Below are 15,076 nucleotides of genomic sequence, written 5' to 3'. Positions count from 1 at the left end.
TTTGGTGAGAATACCTTATGTGGACAGAAAGTTATAGCGACCTAAGAGTGAACTACCTCAAATAGCCAAAAAAGGCTTATCACAGGGGGGGAAGGCCTAGCAGTGAAGGGGTTAAAGATGGTGAATTTGCAATATATGAAATGAGGTGTCAGTCAATTGCATAATTACAATAAGAGAGACTGAACTACTGTGACCTTTTTACATATTTCTGTTTTGCTACATGCAAAGCAAGTGTCACATTTGTGGAAAAAACACAACATGCTGTATAGCCACAGAGTATCGCCAGCTCAGCATCTTTCCATTTCACTGGACCATAGCCCTAAACATTTCTTCGTGGTTACATGCCTTTGTCAAAATATGCACATTTAAAGGGTCCACAAAATATGCTTTTATTTTTTTTACTGTGCAATTACCACAAAAACACTGAAATTTACTATGTGTCAACAGGATATATTGTTGTCAATCTTAAAAGTTAAATTTATGTAGCAATGTCTCTGAAACTATGTCTTAGAACAATCATATGCCATTGTTGCCCCTTGCAGCCCTGCTTCTATGTGTATAGTCTCTTCTGGTTTTTGTTTTCCAAAATCTGGTTACTGTAAACATGGGCACATGTTCTGAATGATCAGGGGTACCCCCGTAGTAGAAACAGTTTGTGATTGAGAAAGCTTTTTTAATATATAAGCCTTGTTAGAAATGGGGTTTCTGGTTGGCTGGGGAGGCACCTCAGCCATCCAGAGATCACTACTCTAGTTTGGGCAAGGAAGCTACACACACAAGATAAGCCCTGCCCACCCTCTTGGTAGCTCGGCACGAGCAGTCAAGCTTATCCCACAGGCAATGTGGAAAGCATTTGCACAACACACACAACCCAGTGACACAATAAATACACAAGTTATATAAAAATAAATTGCATAAAACATCACTAGACCAAAAAACAACATAAATCAGTAATTCCCTGCAGTTGTCAGATAATCATCTTTAGGAATCCACATACCATGAAACATTCTCAAATTGCATGTGTCAGGTAGACCATTACCCACCCTCCCACTGCATACAGGCAGATCCTGTAAATATGTACACCACCCGAAACTGGCAGCACGACAAATAACTCAGTCAGGTCTGGAAGAAAACACCATGGAAATTCTAAGGGTGAAAAGAAACACAGGGATAAACGGCAGGTTTCATGATAATCACCACCAATACTCATTACATGTTGACCATCGTGCACCTGTGTTCCTTTTTATGAGTTAGCCAGTGGATCTCCATCCAGCACGTGAGGTATTATCACCCTAAATCCTTGGGACACTTAACTCACTGATAGTCGCCTCAGACAAATGAGAATGCGGCGCTCCTGTGCATCTGTTATGGGTAATGCCACACTATAAAAATCAAGGCTCCCCTTCCCCTTCCCCTTCCCTGCGAGATGGTCTGTGAATGCCAGTGGAAGGCAGAGGGGGCCCGTCCGTTGTATACAATGGGTTCCCCACCAGCAGAAAGACCCAGGGCAGCTGCCCGCGTCTGTGCAGTGCAACTGCTGACACTCAGCTCCAATGGCAGAGATGGAATGAACCCTCCTGCTCAAGCACCTCATGGGGTAAATGCACAGAAGGGCAGACTCCTGTGGCGAGACCTCACTCAGTCTTCCCCTCCATCAGGGGTTCGTTCAGCGAGCCATGAGCAATCCTCATCTTCCTGATCAGCGTCTCAGTTCCTTTTCACTGCTGTGCTTCTCCTCTGCTAATCGGGCCACCCACGCAGGCAGCGTGGCCCCAGCTCGCTCTGTGGTGAAGGCACCAAAGCAGGTCCCTACTTGTCCCCGAGGGCACCCACATAGGTGAGCTTTGTCTGCACTACAGAAATGCTGACCAACAACTGCTGCTGCTCTCCTCCCTTCTCCTGACTTCTCCTCACCAGCGGCACAGGGTCTCAGCACTCACCACACACTTTTATTAATGGCAAAGAGAAGAGAAAAAGCTGCCATGCGCTTAATGAGCAGCAGGCCAGGAGGAAGACATCAACATTCTCCTCATGAGACTATCAGGCAAAACTATAGCGCTCCAGCAAAAAATAGAGCGCGCACCTCACGCTAACAAGTAAAAAAGAGAAGGGGAGGGGGGCAAGCCACTCAGCCACTGGAGAACTGAGAGGGGCACCACGCTGCAGGCAAGCAGGCCAGCACAATGGGGTTCTGGGCACTAAGTGACAGTCCTTCTGGTGACCTAGCATGCCACAGGTCAGCACATCAGCAGGGCAGTTCCAATGGCGGTTTCTGGTGTCCAGTCCATACAATGTGTAAAACATTGACAACAACCCCCATACTTATACGCATTTTTTTCTCTGGGGCACCTCAATGGACCTTTAGAAGTACACAACACCCCCCTTTGACCCCAGTCCTGGCTCCAGACATCAGAGGGGGGTAAATAAGCCCTTTGTGTGAGGGCAGGACACAGCCTATGCAAATGTAAATGTATCCTGCCTCTACCTCTCCCAGCCAGGAAGACCATTCAGTATGCAATTGTTACACCTCGACCCTCCCTGCTCAATGGCTGTCTGGAAAGTAAGCAAAATGCCCACCTGTCACCCTACCCCAGACGTAGATTGGAGTCAGGTTGCAAAGCACAAGAGTCATAAGCTCAGAAAAATGCCCACTTTCTAAAAGTGACATTTCTACCATGGTACTAAAAATTCCACTTACACCAATAAGCAACATTTCTCACTACCATTCTAAACATACCCAACATGGCCACACTGCACCTCATAGATCAGCAAATAACTCATGCCATATGCAAGGTGTTAGACCTAACAGCAGTAGGGTGGTCACCCCTAACTTTTTGCCTGCCTCCCTCCACTTTTTAGACATTGTTTTTGCTGGTTTTAAGACTCTGCGCACTTTACCACTGCTAACCAGTGCTAAAGTGCACATGCTCTCTCCCTTTAAACATGGTAACATTGGATCATAACCAATTGGACTATTTAATTTACATATAAGTCCCCAGTAGAGTGCACTATATGTGCCCAGGGCCTGTAGATTAAATGCTACTAGTGGGCCTGCAGCACTGATTGTGCTACCCACTTAAGTAGCCCCTGACCTTGTCTCAGGCCTGCCATTGCAAGGCCTGTGTGAGCCAATTCGACTTGGCTTTTAAAAGTACTTGCCAATCGTAAAACTCCCCTTTTTCTACATATAAAACACCACTCAGGTACGCCCTAGGTAACCCATAGGGCAGGGTGCTGTGTAGGCAAAAGGCAGGGCATGTACCTATGTAATTTACATGTCCTGGTAGTCTAAAACTCTTAAATTTGTTTTTACAGTGCTGTGAGGACTGCTCCCTTCATAGGATAACTTTGGGGCTGCCCTCATACATTGTTTGAGTGGTAGCTGCTGATCTGAAAGGAGGAGGAAGGTCATATTTAGTATGGCTAGAATGGTGATATAAAATCCTGTTGACTGGTGAAGTTAGATTTAATATGACTATTTTAGAAAATGCCACTTTTGGAAAAGTAAGCATTTCTCTGCACTTAAATATTTCTGCGCCTTACAATCCACGTCTGGCTGGGTTTAGTTGACAGCTCCTTGTGCATTCACTCAGACACACCAAAAACACAGGATACTCAGCCTCACTTGCATACATCTGCATTTTGAATGGATCTTCCTGGGCTGGGAGGGTGGAGGACCTGCCTTCACACAAAGGACTGCAACACCTCCTACTGGCAATCCTGGCAGACAGGATTGAACTGAAAGGGGCCCTGGTGCACTTCTAAGACACTCTTTGAAGTCTCCCCTACTTCAAAGGCACATTTGGGTATATAAACAGGGCCTCTGTCCCTACGAACTCAGACACTTCCTGGAGAAGAAACCTGTAACCAGAACCTGCATCCTGCCAAGAAGAACTGCCTGGCTGCCCAAAGGACTCACCTGACTGCTTTCTGTGAAGGACTGCTGTCTTGCTGTTGCCCTGCTGCCTTGCTCCTCTCTGGCTGCGGTGAAGAAGTGCTCTCCAAGGGCTCAGATAGAGATTGCCTCCTGCTCCCTGAAGTCTCAGGACTAAAAAGACTTAATCTCTTCAAGAAGGACTCCTTGTGCGGCAAAAGTCAATGTACAGCCTGCCAGAAACGACGCACAGCCTTCCCCGTAGTGAACCAGACTTCGCGAAGAGCGCCAGCATAGCAACTGGAAATTAGACGCATGGCCCACTGGATTGACGCACAGCCGACCTGGAAAGACGCAACCCGACTTCCAGAGAGGAATCGACGCAGCGCCTGCCGTGGAGAGAAAATTAAACGCAATGCCCACAGGATCGACACAGCTCCTGTGACTTCATCCTGCCAGAGCAGGAAATCCATGCATCGTCCCCGGGGCGTCTGAAAACCCCACAACCCGAAGAGGATACATGACCGAGTGACAGAAATTGACACACAGTTGTCCCTGTGTGAAAACTAAACGACACATCGCCGTGTGCGGCCTGAGAAATCGGTGCACACTCCTTTGTTTCTACGCATCTCCTCCTCGGCGGTTCTTTGTAGAGATTTTTCACACGAACCAGGTACTTTGTGCTTGAAAGAGACTATGGGGGTCATTCTAACTTTGGCGAGCGGAACCCCGTCGAAAGATCGCACCGCGGTCAAAAGACCGCAGGGGTCATTTCGACTTTCCCGCTGGGCCGGCGGGCGACCGCCAAAAGGGCGCCCGCCGGCCCAGCGGGAAAGACCCTGCAACAATGAAGCCGGCTCCGAATGGAGCCGGCGGAGTTGCAGGGGTGCGAAGGGTGCAGCCTGCGGCGGTACACCACTATGGGTATTATGAGCCACACAGAGAAGTCCGCCACTATACAGACACAAACACAAGTCGCCCAGCACAAAGGTCAGTGATAAACTGGTGATACCAAAACCCACACCGTTACGCCAACAGAAATATGCCCACAGCATCATGACCCACGTATCACTGCGGCGAACATTCAACCGCGGTAAACCATTGGTGGTACAAACCACTGCGCTAAAAATACACATATACTAACAAGACAGCTCGGTCCAGCCCCTAGGTCTTTCATGCCCAGTAGCACTGAGGTGGTGGTTCCCTCGTTCAGTTTGTGACACCCTTCACACTCTTGTGGCACTTAGGTACCTACCACTGTGGAGGAATAGGAGGAAGAGGCAAGCCCCTGTGTACAGACCCACTGTGGACTTGGCTACACTGGAGGAGAGGCATATAATACTGACCTATAGACTGGACAGGGCCACAATCACAGAGCTGTATACTCAATTGGAGCCTGATCTGCTATCAGCTATCCGTCATCCGACTGGGATCCTCCTCTTGTGCAAGTTCTATCAGTGCTCCATTTCCTGGCAATTGGTTCTTTCTAAGTGACAGTGGGCTTGACAGCATGAATATCACAGCCAATGTTCTCAATCGTGCTGGCAAGGGTTTTGTCTGCCCTGCTCAAACACATGTGCAGCTACATCGCTTTCCCCCAAGTGGAAGATTTAGCCACTGTGAAGGCTAGATTCTATGGAATGGGACATATTCCCAATATTATTTGGGCAATTGAAAGAACACATATTGCATTCCTCCTCCTCCCCTAGCACAATGAACAGATGTTCAGGAATAGGAAGAGTTTCCACTCACTCAATGTGCAAATGGTGTGCCTCATTGACCAGTACATCTCCCACATCACTGCCAAGTATTCTGGGTCGGTGCATGATGCCTTCATCCTGAGGAATAGCAGCATCGCAAATGTGATGGCACAGTCACAGAGGTGCAGGATGTGGCTGATAGGTGAGCCTGAGCCCCACCCAAGATATGTCAGTGTATGCCTTCTGGAGTAATTCCCTGTACCATAGTGTAAGGCTGATGTTTGTCCCTCAATTCTTGCAGGTGACTCCGGCTACCCAAACCTGTCATGGCTCCTGACCCATGTGAGAAATGCTAGGACAGGGGCTGAGAATCGGTATAATGATACACATGGGTGAACCAGGCAAATCATAGAAAGTACCTTTGGCCTCCTGAAGGCCAGGTTCAGATGCCTCCATCTGACAGGTGGATCCCTGTGCTGCTTCCCTGAGAAGGTCTGCCAGATAGCTGTAGTATGCTGCATGTTGCATAACCTGGCCCTCAGACGACATGTTACTGATCTGCAGGAGGAGGAAATAGGAAATGCCCCTGTGGCAGCAGTGGACCCTGAAGACAGTGAGGTAGAGGATGAGGATGTGGACAACAGAACATCAGTAATATGGCAGTACTTCCAATGACACACAGGTGAGACAGTGGAACTGAACGTTCCTCTAATTATATATGTTTTCAGTGTGGCTGTAGCAGGATGGCAGTCACTTCCTTTGCATCTCAATTTACAGATGTTGGTGTTATTACAACTGTGTACTGGTGTGATGACTACAGACTGCTACAGGTCATTATTTGTATGCTATCACAAAGTTCAGGTCAACTGCACAAGATATAACTGTGAATATGATTGCACATTTTCATCACTTAAAGCACTATCACTCAAGTTGTGTTCAAGGGTGTTTATTGTGGTGAAATATATTGAAGGAATAGTGCAATGGAATGGGGTGATGGTAGAGGAAAGTCCAGGGTATTGGTACAGTCTGTTTGCAGCACAGGTCCAGTGTCCAAGGGGCCAAAGGAAGGGAAGAAATGGCAGTTCAAAGTGGACAAGGTGACAGAGTGGAACACAAGAGGGACATTCAGGAGGGGCTCATTTCCTGGTGGTGGTCTTGGCAAATGTCTCTGGCATCTGTCTGTGTCGCAGGGACTGTTTGGGGGTGGTTCACCTTCTGCAGGTGGAGGGGTGCTGGTGGCCTGTGGGTCCTGGGGCAGGGCCTCCTGTCCACTAGCTGCAGCAGATGTGGTGAGCTGTTCAGTTGACTAGCTAGTGGAAGGGGCCCGCTGGTGTGCTGTATATTTCCTCATGATGTTGGCCATATCAGCCAGCACCCCTGCTATGAAGACCATGGTGGTGTTGAGGGCCTGCAAAACTTTCCTGATCCACTGATGGTGTACCTCCTGCAGCCGCTGGTTCTCCTGCATGTTATTAAGAATCTCGCCCATCTTGTCCTGGGATTATTGGTAAGCCCCCAGGACATTAGTGACTGCCTCCTGGACAGTCGGTTCCCTGGGCCTGTCCTGCCCCTGGCACACAGCTGTCCTCTGGGTGTCCCTGTCCCCCTGTGCCCGTGTCCCCTGAACGGTGTGCCCACTGTCACTGACCCCAGGACCCTGATTGTCTTGGCTGTGAGGTGTGGACTGGGGTCCCTGTATAGGTGGGCAAACGTCTGATTGAAGTGTCCTGGGGACAGTGGGTGCTGTGGTATTGGATACTAAGGGGGAAGGCTCTGTGGTGGACTGGGAGTAGGCTGGTGTGGCCGACTGACCAGTGGTCCCTGATGGGCCAGGCTGGTCATCCAGATCCAGAAGTCCAGAATTACTGTCAATACTGGGGGCATCTTCAATTGGGGGATTGGATAGTTGTGGCACCTCTTTGCCACTGGGATTGGCTGGGGCACCTGTGGGGATGTAAGTGATATATTATGCTTCATGTCTGTGACATATTCTACATCCATAGCTTCCACTATATCATTGCTGTTGCCCTGCCACCTTTGTTTTGGTAGTGGGTGTACATGCAGGGCAGGGAGGGCTGTACATTCATAGGTATGGCATGCAGGGCTTGGCATTGGGGTTAGTCATATGTGTAGGTGCACTGTGTGGGCGGGGGTGAAGGGATGGGAGTCAGGGTGAGGGGTGAAATGGCAAGAAGGTATGGGGTGATAAGTAGTAAATGTTGACTCACCAGTGTCCAGTCATCTGACTACTCCAGTGGGTCCCTCAGGATGCAGGATTGCCATGACTTGCTCCACCCATGCTGTCAGCTATGGGGGAAGGGGTGGGGGTCCACCCCCAGTTATGTGGATGGCGAGCTGGTGCCTTGCTGCCACGGAAAGTGCCTTCCCCGTAGGCCGTTCCACCCCTTCCATCGCTTGTTCTTGGATGCTGTCCCACGGCGTTCACCCAGTCCACGATTCTCCGCCATAGCGCCATCTTCCTTGCATTGGATATTTGCTGTACCTGTGCTCCAAAGAGTTGTGGCTCTATCAATGTGTTGTGCAGAGGGTGTTGCGTAATGTGGTGGGGTGTGGGATGTGGAGTGCGTGACGGATGTATGGGTGGTTGTGGTGTGTGTGTATGTAGATGCCTCTGTGCTTTGCGTGGCTAGCTATTGCAGTCTTTTCATGTTGGCAAGGGTTGTGTGTAATGTGAGTGTGTGTTTTATAGTGCTGTGGGTGGGTGTGGTATGTGTTTCAGTGTCAAAAGTAAAAGTGTGATTTTAGTTTTGGCCAATGTTGAGTTGTTTTATATTTGGGTGGCCAATCTGGCTGTGCCGATGTGTACCGCTAATGGTTTTCCACCATTGAATGTCCGCTGTGGTGATTCGTGGGTCCTAATGTGATGGGTGTTGTTTTGTTGGCATAATGGTATGGGTGTTTGTGGCAGTATTCTGTCGGTTTAGTGTGTGTTTGTCTTAATATGGCAAGCAGATGTTCCCCCCGCGATGGTATGTTGGTTGCCGTCACCGCAGGGCTAAGCAGCATTTAACACAAATGTCATATTGACCACCAAAGTCTTTTTGGCCAGGAGACTCCAGAAAACAGGAGGCAAGCTCAATTGAAGCCCTTGGAGAGGACGTCTCAGCAAAGTCAGAGGGCAGCAATGCAGCAGGCCAACAGCAGAGAGGCAGTCCTTCTCTGCAAAGCAGTCCAGATTAGTCCTTTGTGCAGCCAGGCAGTTTCTCTTCACAGGTTGCAGATTCAGGTCCAGAAGTGTTTGAGCTGGTGGGGTGAGAGACCCAGTTTATATACCCAAAAATACCTTTGAAGTAGGAGAGTCTTCAAACAGTGGTTTTGAAATGCACATGGTCCCCTTTCAGTACAGGTCTGTCTGCCAGGGTCCCAGTAGGGGGTCTGGCAGTCCATTGTGTGAGGGCAGGCCACTGGCCTTTGAAATGTAAGTATCAGGCCCTTTACCCTCCCAGCCCAGGAAGACCCATTCAGTATGCAGATGAGTGCAGGTGTGACTGAGTAGCTTGTGTTTGTGGTTGTCTGGGTGAAATGCACAAGTGAGCTGTCAACCAGCCCAGCCCAGACATGGATTGGAGACAGGCATTAAGCTCCAGGTGGATTTTAAGTGCAGAGAAATGCTCACTTTCTATAAGTGGCATTTCTAAAATAGCAATATAAAATCGAACCTCACCAATATGCAGATCTTCACTTACCATTCTGGCCATACTAAATATGACCTGGTTACCCCTTTCTGATCAGAATCTACCACTCAAACAGTATTTGAAGGTAGCCTTGATGCTATCCTATGAAAGGAGCAGGCCTTACAGCAGTGGGAAATTAATTTAGGAGTTTTCTACTACCAGGACATATAAAACACACATGTAGATGTCCTGCCTTTTACCTAAGTAGCACCCTTGCCTATGGGTTACCTAGGGCCTACCTTACGGGTGACATATGTAGAAAAAGGGGAGTTTAAGGCTTGGTAAGTACGTTTAAATGCCAAGTCAAAGTGGCAGTGAAACTGCACACACAGGCCTTGCAATGGAAGGCCTGGGACATAGTTAAGGGGCTACTTATGTGGGTGGCACAACCATGCTACAGGCCCACTAGTAGTATTCAATTTACAGGCCCTGGGCACATGTAGTGCACTTTACTAGGGACTTACAAAATCAAATATGCCAATTGGGAATGAACCAATGTTGTCATGTTTAAGGGAGAGAGCATATGCACTTTAGCACTGGTTAGCTGTGGTACAGTGCGTAGAGCCCTAAAACCAGCAAAAACAGTATCAGAAAAGTGGAGAGAGGGAGGCAGGCAAAATGTTGGGGGATGACCACCCTAAGGCTGCCAGGTCTAACAGCGAGGCAAGGAGTGGTTTACAAAAAGTTAAAATATAGAAGAGCTCACTATAGGTGAAAAACTGAAAGATAATTCTGATACAGGCCTGCCTACCTCGCTCACCCTACTCTCTCAGCCAATTCCAGGAACAAGGAGGAAGAGGAGGAGGAAGACCAGAAGGATGCCATTTTACATTATTTAAAGCATGTCTTGGGAGTGTGAGCAAGCTGCAAAAAAACACTTCACTCACTGGCACCACCAACTTCTCTCACTAGCACCCGGAACGTCACCCAGTGGCTCACCTACTGACTGCCTGAAGAATTCCTAAAGTAAAAATGCAGCAAGTGAGCCGGCCTCTCTCAAAGGAGGGTTTCGGGAGGGAGGCAGCACTTGATGTAATTAAGTTAAGAATGTGGCCTATATCAAAACCTCTTCTGTACATGGATTGATTGACTGTAATGATTCCCTAGGTATAATAACAAAATAGGCTACATGTAGTGGGTATATGGAAACTAACTAGTCTCTTGGTTCACTGGTATTATCATTATTAGGGCAGGAAGCTCATGCATGTTTTTTAAACTACTACTTCTGGATAAATGGTACTCAACTGATTAAAATAATTAAATGTAGTGAAGAGAAAATAATCAACATATTTAAGAAATACACCTTTTTGAATTTCTTATAACCTTTATCATAGGGCCAACCAGACCCTTGACTGGGCTCTAACCATTACTTCACTGGCTCCCCGTCTATAAGCAGTGCAGCTACAGAACAATTACTTTGAATTAGAGGAAAAGGAAAGAAAGGTAAATGTTTTCAATTGGTATTGCTTTGTAAATAAACAAACACTGCTAATTTGTTTATAGAACTGTACCATTACAGAGCATTTACTTATCATTCCTGTTGTACTAATGCAAAGAAAGTTCTCTGAAGCAGTACTGTTCTGTAAATAAATCAACAATGTTGATGACTTTGCACATAATGCTACTACTCTTTATAAATGTGTGCTCACAATTGTTACCCACAATGGTGTTTTTCAAAATATAGGTGAGTCTTCCCTCACCTGACAGACCACCATCCTTCCAGTAAGGCAACCGCCATGGAAATATTCTTTTCCTTGGGGGTCTGATGGCAACAAGCAAGGTGAGTACCACAAGCATTTTTGCAACAGGCAGGTATGCACAGGAAAATGCTAAGTACAGCACTTCATTAGAGCATTCACTGTTTGTCAGGCTTTGATCTTCACAGCCTAATCCAGGGATAGACCTTAGGTGGGGTTGCATGTCTGTGCCTGCTGAAAGTAAAACTTTCAGTTCAATGTGGCAGCAAATGCACATTGTAACATATAAGCTGAATATAGCATGCTGTGTTCAGAGCCAGGAGGCAATGAAACCATAAACACCTCAGGGAAGCAATCATTTTGGTTTTTTTCATAGCAGATATAACTGTAATTGTGATGGGGCCTGGCTCTTATGGGAAAATAGCAGGTGCAGTCCTTCCTCTGTTCTTCCATTGGTGTGGAGTGTTCTGATGAAGGGTTGTATGTTGGAACCACGCAGGCATTTGCCACTCCTAAACAATGCGGTTTGAACTACGAATGCATCTTTACAATGCATTCCTTTACCACGCAATTTGTTACAATGACTTACCTTAGGGAAAGTGCTGGACTTTGAAAATTATAAAATTATATAATTTACTATTCCAACAATAGGGAAAGTTCAACAACGCGTTCCTTAAGGCCAGTCGTTATGACTTGTGTGGTAAAGGAATGTGTTGGTAAGATGCATTTGTGTTCAGACCATATTGTTTAAGCACAGCGTGGTTTGAGCTGTAATGCAAAGGCTGTTTCCCCTGATTAGGGTGCCAGAGGATGTCACATTAATGCCCGCACTAGCTTCTGGGACGGTGTGACTCCTGGCCTCTCTCTAACCAATACAGAAACATTTCCCACGGGTAACCACACCCACTTTTGCAGCAGTTCCTATGTTCCCTGCTGCAAAATTCCCACAGTACTTTCTGCCACTGAAATCCAAAATTGTGAAACCCTTCTTCATTTGTTCAGAGCCTTTGTGCCCACCCCAGAGGTGTGACCTAGGAAATGAGTAACTAGAACTACTCCTCTGCTTTTACTTCAAACCAGTTCTGGAGGCAGCTCCCTTCCCTCTGGGACTGGAGCCTGCCTGACTGGGTGAGCAAAGAACAGGCCTGTGCAGATGTCCTCTCACAGCCACCTGTGACAGAGGAGGCCCCTCTGAAGTTAATCATGTTCCTGGGCACTGTCCAAAAGATCATCCTCCTAGAGAAACTAGAGGAACACCTCTCCATGTCCAGGCCTTTGTCTCTACTCTGAGAGGAGTTTTCACACCTCATCCAATGGTTGAGTACTCGGTAGGCTGCAGCTGTAGTGCAATTTAGCCTTCAGGGGGCCTGAAGTGGGGAAAAGGTTACTAACTAAAAGTAGCTTTTCCTCAATATTTATTAAAATATCTGACATCACCAATGAATTTTGCTTTTAATAAATATTACAAAGAGTCCAAGAATTACAAGAATTACATTTCTAAGTGTTTCATAGCCACTGATAGCCAGCCCAGTGTTTCTCTGTGGAACAGTCAGACTTGCTACAGTGAAAATAGCATGTAGGTGCTAGTCAATGTAAGGACATGTTAACTTTAAATTTCTGCATAATCTCCTTTTAAATATCATGCACCGTGCTTTGTGGGCTAAATAGCTGACCTGTTAATATTGAAAATTAAGGTTTTCTCTTGTTAGTAAGTGTTCCTTTTGACACGTCAATAGCAGTTTTAAACTGCAGCTTCCAGGCTGCTGCGGCAGGCGTGGAGCTATACGTTTCGATGATGTAGGTGTACTTTGGATACCATATACCATGGACCTGTAGGAAAATTAAATATGCCAATTAGATGTTAGTCAGTTCAAATGTGTTTAGGGATTAGAGCACTTGCACTAGGGTCTTGTTAGCAGGATCCCAGTGCACAGAGTGAAAAAAAACAAAAACAGTAACATTAGTACACAAAAAAGGGATGCTTACACAAGAAGGTTTTGACCGAGAAACATTCTGATTGATTGGATTTGAATTTCAAATCTTTTCTAAAATGTCCAGGAGAGGATAACCATGCAGCAGTTTCCCAATTTCCTTGCTCCGAGGATTATTTAATTCTTTATACTCTTTGTTGTATTTATATTTATTGTGATATCCATTAGCATAGAGGAATCTAAGATCATGTGTTCTGGGCTCTGGGTGGTAGTCTCTGAGGCAGTATTATTGACTTTATTGAAACTAGTCTTTTTAGAAACTTGGTTTCGCTTACAGCATGGTGAGGAGAGTGTTTGGGATTGTATCTAACAAAATTAGAAAAGTATCCTCATTACAGTCTTTTCAGCGAGATTTAAAAATGACATGATGGTGGAACATATGCCCTTCTTGCTAACTTGTTATTCCTGGGGAGTCTTGCAGCTTAAGATGGCTTCTAGGCTGACCAGGAGTACTGCATTGTACACTGAATCTTGGTCTGTCAGCGAGTTGGCTATTGCACCTTCTTCACTTCCTACAGTGACGTGTCACAGATGTGACATGTCTAGAATTATGGATTTCACTTCACGCTGTTAAGAAAGAGTCCACACAAAGACAACGTTGTACTCGTTCATCGCTTACAAAGCATGGATGCAAAATCTGTGGTAAACAGGCAACCAAAGCAGCTCATTGAACCTCCTCTCCCAATGATCTTTATGTCAGTGAATCAGAAGGTGGGTGCAGGTAAGGGGTTAACCATAGGAGGTGATCTGGAGTCAACATATGAGATGGAGTCCCAGCATAGGCATCACCTCTAGGGCTGGGCATAACTTGCATAAATCTGTATAGTGTAATTACTTAGAATTAAGTGCAAAGAGTGATTCTGGGTTTAGGGGTATTTCATAATGCAAAAATGCCCCCACACATCCAAATAGATGTGAAGATGCAGGTATCTCCTAAGAATAGTGCTAACTGCAACAGAAATATCGAGTGTGAGTAGGTGGTAATTGTGTTCCATGGGTAGTAGTTTCCCCCAAGTTACTACCAGCATTTAGCACTATTTTCTTAGCAAAAAATGCACCTGTGCATTTAAAATGAACAAAGAAATAATGCCTTTTGCACTTAGAAACAGTGCTAAATACAGCAGAACATAAATAGCAAGCGTGAGCACCCACTCGCTAAATGTGTTCTCACAGCAGGATTCTCCCCCTCCCCTAAGTTAATCTTAATTACATCAGAAGGAGTGATCACATTAGTAACAGTAATTCCTCCCTCCCAAAATGGTGTCCGCCTGTCCTGTGTGGATGGACATGTGGAAATGAGGTAATGCCGCTGACGTTGTGCGCCGTTGCGGGAGGCGGTCGAGTACCACCGTGCAGCTCCTTATTTGTTGTCATTGGGCCCTATGGGTTTCAGTGGCCAATGGTGATGTACGCCGTCAGTGACGGAACGCACCGCCGTGGATGTGAATGCCATTTTCTATCTGTTCACTCACTTGCTACAAGACCTTCAACAGGAGAGGACCTACACTGCAAGTGCTGCTTGACCTGTGTCTGGAACCGACCATGGCTCATGTCACTGGAGAAAGGGCCCCTCCCTTCACCGCTGCGGAGTTGGAGAGACTGGTGGGTGGGGTCCTACCCCAGTACCGAATCCTGTATGGGCCTCCAGACCAACAGGTGAGTGCACTGTGAGCACGATGCAAGGGGCATGGATGCATGGAGTGCTGTGTGTGAGGGCCTTGTGTAGGGGAGTGGTTGGTGGAAGGTTTCTGGGCAGCGGGATGCATGTATGGTGGGCAATGTCTGTGCGTAAGGGGATGTGAGGGCTATGGTGGGCCATGAGTGTAACAGGCTGGATGGTATGACTGATACCTTTTTCTATGTTTCTTTTCCTGCAGGTCAGCGCCCATCAGGAAAAGGGTATATGTTGTGCCATCGCCAAGGACGTGCGGACTCTGGGGCTCTACGGCAGGCGGAGCACCCACTGTCACAAACGGAGGGAGGACCTGAGATGCTGGGCAAGGAAGACGGCAGAGGCCCAGCTGGGGGTGGCCTCCCAACGAGGAAGGGGTGCCTGTAGAACCCTGACCCCCCTGATGGACCGCATACTGGTGGTGGCAAATCCGGAGCTAGATGGGGG

This window comes from Pleurodeles waltl, chromosome 5 (genome assembly GCF_031143425.1).
Source record: "Pleurodeles waltl isolate 20211129_DDA chromosome 5, aPleWal1.hap1.20221129, whole genome shotgun sequence".
Lineage (NCBI taxonomy): Eukaryota > Metazoa > Chordata > Amphibia > Caudata > Salamandridae > Pleurodeles > Pleurodeles waltl.
Note: the sequence above shows the minus strand (reverse complement) of the source record.